The sequence below is a fragment of the Triticum aestivum genome, chromosome 3A (genome assembly GCF_018294505.1).
Source record: "Triticum aestivum cultivar Chinese Spring chromosome 3A, IWGSC CS RefSeq v2.1, whole genome shotgun sequence".
Lineage (NCBI taxonomy): Eukaryota > Viridiplantae > Streptophyta > Magnoliopsida > Poales > Poaceae > Triticum > Triticum aestivum.
Genome location: NC_057800.1, coordinates 31,343,092 through 31,349,147, shown reverse-complemented (window position 1 = coordinate 31,349,147; position 6,056 = coordinate 31,343,092). Strand labels below are relative to the sequence as shown.

The 6,056-nt window shown below is 42.6% G+C and overlaps 1 long non-coding RNA gene across 1 annotated transcript; it reads left to right on the top strand.

Moving 5' to 3' along the window:
- Positions 1–2,535: 2,535 nt before the first annotated feature.
- Positions 2,536–5,561, top strand: LOC123057723 (uncharacterized). The gene is made up of 3 exons (XR_006426936.1): positions 2,536–2,968; positions 3,201–3,364; positions 3,442–5,561. It is a non-coding gene; the product is annotated as an uncharacterized lncRNA (long non-coding RNA).
- Positions 5,562–6,056: the final 495 nt, after the last annotated feature.

Genomic DNA, 6,056 nt, shown 5'->3' with positions numbered 1-6,056 from the left:
TCTCACTCTTGCAAGTGGCCGTGAAGGGATTGAAAACCCCTTTATCGTGTTGGTTGCGAGGTTCTTATTTGTTTGTGTAGGTACGAGGTGACTCGCGCGTGGTCTCCTACTGGATTGATACCTTGGTTCTCAAAAACTAAGGGAAATACTTACGCTGCTTTGCCGCATCACCCTTTCCTCTTCAAGGGAAAACCAACGCATTCTCAAGAGGTAGCAAGAAGGATTTCTGGCGCCGTTGCCGGGGAGATCTATGCCAAGTCAAGACATACCAAGTACCCATCACAACTCTTATCCTTCGCATTACATTATTTGCCATTTGCCTCTCGTTTTCCTCTCCCCCACTTCACCCTTGCCATTTTATTCTCCCTCTTTTCCTTTCTCCCTCTCTTTCCGTTCGCCTTTTCTTCTCTTGTTTGCTTGTGTGTTGGATTGCTTGCTTGTCACGATGGCTCAAGATAATACTAAATTGTGTGACTTTGCCAATACCAACAATAATGATTTTATTAGCACTCCGATTGCTCCTCTTACCGATGCTGAATCTTGTGAAATTAATACTGCTTTGCTGAATCTTGTCATGAAAGATCCGTTTTCCGGCCTTCCTAGCAAAGATGCCGCTACCCATCTAAACAACTTTGTTGATTTGTGTGATATGCAAAATAAGAAAAATGTGGATAATGATATTGTTAAACTTAAGCTATTTACACTTTCGCTTAGAGATCGTGCTAAAGCTTGGTTTTCGTCTTTGCCTAAAAATAGTATTGATTCATGGAATAAGTGCAAAGATGCTTTTATCTCTAAGTATTTTCCTCCTGCTAAGATCATATCTCTTAGAAATGATATTATGAATTTTAAGCAACTTGATCATGACCATGTTGCACAATCTTGGGAGAGGATGAAATTAATGATACGTAATTGCCCTACACATGGTTTGAATTTATGGATGATTATACAAATTTTTTTATGCCGGATTGAATTTTGCTTCTAGAAATCTTTTAGATTCGGCCGCGGGAGGCACTTTTATGGAAATCACTTTAGGATAAGCTACCAAACTCCTAGATAATATTATGGTTAATTATTCTCAATGGCACACTAAAGATCTACTAGTAAAAAGGTGCATGCAATTGAAGAGATTAATGTTTTGAGTGGAAAGATGGATGAACTTATGAAATTGTTTGCTAATAAGAGTGCTCCTACTGATCCTAATGATATTCCTTTGGCTACTTTGATTGAGAGTAATAATGAATCTATGGATGTGAATGTTGTTGGTAGGAACAATTTTGGTAACAACGCGTATAGAGGTAATTTTAATTCTAGGCCAATACCTAGTAATTCCTCTAATAATTATGGTAATTCCTACAACAATTCTTATGGAAATTATAATAATATTCCCTCTTATTTTGAATCTAGTATTAAATAATTTATTAGTTCGCAAAAGAGTTTCAATGCTTTGATTGAAGAAAAATTGCTTAAGATTGATGAGTTGGCTAGGAACGTGGATATAATTTCTCTTGATGTTGATTCTTTGAAACTTAGATCTATTCCACCTAAGCATGATATCAATGGGTCTCTCAAAGCCATGAGAATTTCCATTGATGAGTGCAAAGAAAGAACCACTAGGATGCGTGCTAAGAAAGATCGCTTTGTGAAGGTGTGTTCTTCAAGTTTTCATGATAATAAGGATGAAGATCTAAAAGTAATTGATGTATCCCCTATTAAATACTTGTTTTGCAATATGAATCTTGATAACGATGGGACTGGAGATGAGTCAACTTTAGTTAGAAGGCGTCCCAAAAATTCGGAGTTTTTAGATCTTGATGCAAAAATTGGTAAAAGTGAGATTGAAGAGGTTAAAACATTAGATAGCAACGAACCCACTATCTTGGATGTCAAGGAATTTAATTATTATAATTGCTCTTTGATATATTGTATTTCCTTGTTGCAATCCGTGCTAAATTCTCCTCATGCTTATTGTCAAAATAAAGCTTTTACTAAACATATTGTTGATGCTTTGATGCAATCTTATGAAGAAAAACTTGAGTTGGAAGTTTCTATCCCTAGAAAACTTTATGATGAGTGGGAACCTACAATAAAAATTAAAATTAAAGATCATGAATGCTATGCTTTGTGTGATTTGGGTGCTAGTGTTTCCACGATCCCAAAAACTTTGTGTGATTTGCTAGTTTTCCGTGAATTTGATGATTGCTCTTTAAACTTGCACCTTGCGGATTCCACTATTAAGAAACCTAATGGAAAGATTAATGATGTTCTTATTGTTGCAAATAGGAATTATGTGCCCGTAGATTTCATTGATCTTGATATAGATTGTAATCATTCATGTCCTATTATTCTTGGTAGACCTTTCCTTAGAATGATTGGTGCAATTATTGATATGAAGGAAGGGAATATTAGATTCCAATTTCTGTTAAGGAAAGGTATGGAACACTTCCCTAGAAATCTCCACTACTATTAAACAATCCAACAAGAATTTTCTTACGTGCACCCCACAATTACCCCAGAAAACCGGACGACCCATTCAGCACCGTTAGATTAGCCCGGCTAAATAAGATCTAATGGTTATAATTAATTAATCCCCAGTCAGATGTGTAATTAGCAATTTAAGTACGACTGAACGCACTTCACCGCGGAGGAATATTCCACCCGCTGCGTCCCGCTGATCCAACTAATCGCGCTAATCCCTCCGTCAATTTCTCCCTTGCCAAAATTCCCTATCCCTGCGCCCACCGGAGGCACGCACACTCATGCCGTCCAATGGAGTTATTGCCAACCGCTCCTCCGCTCCGCTTGCCCTCCATGGCCGCGCAACGCCATCTTGACTTCCGTTCAGGAGCTCACCAGAAGCACCTCGCCGGTTCTCGAGATCTTTGAATGGAGCCGAAACAACATGCACCGACAGCCTCTAGGCATAACCAGCAGCACGCGGCTGCCGCCCCGCAGCTGGCAACCAATGGTGAGCCAGAGCCACATGTCCGCCTACCCATCGAGTCTATTTTTTCTCGCCGCCCCGTTGTACGGGTTCCCGATTTGGTCCTGACTGCGGCGTTGAGTTTCTCTCTCGATCTGCTGTTCATTTGATTTTTATCTACGTTTCCAACCAGGACAATCTGATGCGAGCGAGTTTGTTTCTCGATCCGTGCATCAACCAAGTATCGTTACTCATGTTTCTTTTTGGTGATGTCCAGGTGCCGCAGTACCGGCTGGGAAGCTGAAGGCCGTCGCTGCCGCCACCGGCCGCCTCGGTGCGGGAGGAAACTAGCGGGTGCTCGGGGTCATCAGCAACGTCGCCCACGCCCACTTCCACATCGGCAACGTCGTTCACCAGGACAGTCTGAAAATTAGCACAAGGGTCGAATCCATGTCCTGATTTTCTTTCTTCAGTTCGTTGTCCTAAACTGAATCCATTCTTGTTCGCCCAATCACCAGGAGCTTCGGCGCTCAACTCTTGAATAAGGCCCAGGCCGATCCATGCAAGGCACGGACGCGACCCCCCTTTCTTCTTGCATGACTTCTTAAGAAATTTCTTGATGGATTGTAATTCGCTCTGGTGGTTTGCAGTGCGGGCCACCTGAAGCCAGTGAACAATAAGGTCCCTGTCAAGGCCGCTACCCCTCGCTGCTACTCGATGGTCGACCGGCACCGGCTGCACTCTGATGCTGGGGATGGTGAAGCAATGCAATTTTTCCTATTCTTTCTTACACAAATGAAGCAATGCAGCTGGCATCAACATCTGCTACTCGCTGGCCTCTCCTGGAGCGTAGGAGGCCATTGCCGTCCACCGCTTCGACGCTCGGCTGCTGCCCCACGGACGCATTTGATACACCCCTACAGCCGATGCTCCTGCACTTGGCTCTTGCCCTCCGCTGCATAATTTTGACACCCCATCGATGCTGGCACCACTACAGGGCTTCGCTGGGATAGTACAGCCTAGCCTCTCCGGTAGGTGCAATGGCAATAAAGCTTATGAGTTCATTTTTAACATGTACGTGAGGGGTTGACACGCAAGTGGGAAGCAGGTATGGCAATTCCATTTGCTCTGGTTAAACAGGTATGTTCCTTGCTTATAAATAAAGCCTTACATGATTTGTTCCTTTACTGATTACTGATGGACTGACGAGGTCAGAGATATGTAACAGCCATCTTGATCCAAAATGACAAGTATGACAGTGCTAAGCTGCGTACCTAGAATTTTACCACAGCCTAAGACTTGCAAATCTCTACAATAAATACAAATGGCTAGCTGTTTTGTGGTCTACAACCGTGACATGTAGCAGCGTCTCTCATCATGTCTGCACAGAGTGTTCAGGTATGATTCTTGCTAGGGTAAATGAGTCGTCGATTTGCTAATTAAATTTGTTTCCTATTCTATGCATAGATGCAGTTGCGACAATTAACTAAAGCAACTATTTTTTTTCTTTTGTAGTTATATATACTTATGCATAGATGCAGTTGTGACAATTAATTGGCTTTGGTCTTCCTAAATTTCTGTAGCTTTTTTCCTTTCCCAATTAGGTTTGTGAAACAATGATTATTCTAGCATGTGATTTGGCCATTCTAGAACACTAGACGTTTCTCCACAGCGTGGATATTGAGATGACAAGTTTAATTCTTGTTTAATCTGCGCAGAACTAATTTTGCATACCATGTATTTCATACACAAATGTTAAATTCCCTTCATTTTTGTTCATGAATGTCGCAACTCAGAATGGGGGCAAAATGATCGTGACTGCCGGCGGACCCAAGAGCGAACGAGTTCAATTTCTCACTGTGACTCCCACGGGAGTTGTAATTGAGTCCAACAATTCAATTTCTGGAGTTGTAGTTGAGTCCAGCAACTCGATTTTTGAAAAGATAAGATGTAGGTCGAACCCAAGAGCGAACGAATTAAACTTGACCATGAGAGACATCTTGCATTTGGGTACCCGAACCAGCTACCCGAACCGAACCGTATTAACCTAATTGTCGGTTATTTCGGTTATCAGGTAAGGGTTCGGTTTTTGTTTTCCATCAGTTTGGCCTTCAGGTTAGGGTTCGATTTTCGCTTCTAGAAACCTGGAATAACGAAATTGACCGATATTTACGAAACTTAAGCAGGCTAGCAAAAAAGCAGGCCCAAGTCGCACCGAGACAATGGCTCGCAGCCTCGCACAGCACAGTCGCGCACTGCAATCTTCGTTCCCCAATTCATCTCGCCCGTAACCCTAGAGGCGGCGGCGGCCAGCGGCACCTAGACGACTACACTACTGCATCTGCTTGTCCGCTCGCGCGTCTTGACGTCGGATGCCTCAGGGAGACGACACCGTCGACGCGTGACCACGCGGCTAGCGACGCCGAATGACACAAAGAAACGTCTTTGGTCGCTGGAGGCACGCGCGCAACGATGCCGGTTGCTGGATACGAAGGTGAAAAGATGAGCCGACAGCTATACAAGGTTCTTGCAGCGTATTGAGTATTGACAGTTCCCTGTATGTATTGCTGCGTGTATGCACATCTGAATTTGAAAACTTGTGTGCTCTCTATATGCACTGCTGAATCGCAAACGTGCTCCTTTGTCATGTGTGTATGCATTGCTGAATTTGCAAACGTGCTGCTTTGTACTGTGTGTATGCACTATATGCGCTATCTGAAATTGCAAGCATTTGTCTTGTGTGTTCTGAACATTTCGGTTATTTGGATACCCGAATTACCCAAACCAAAAATTACAGGTAATTTGGGTTCGGCCATTTTTCTAGCAGACAAAATTTCAGTTCCTGTTTTTACAATCCGAATTACCCATAAACCGAATTAACCGGAATAACCGAATGCCCAGGCTATCTTGTGCACTAGAATTCCACATGACATTATCAAAAGATAAGTGATGGAGTTTGTATTAAACGTGGCCACGATAGACGTGGGGATCATTAGGCACTACATATATTCTATCCCCACCCCCACCCCACATCAAATTTCGTGAATATGAATACATAATTCAATAATCACATGTACTTCTCCATTCACAAATATAAGAGACTTTGTGAATCTGATGTATTTGGACACATTTT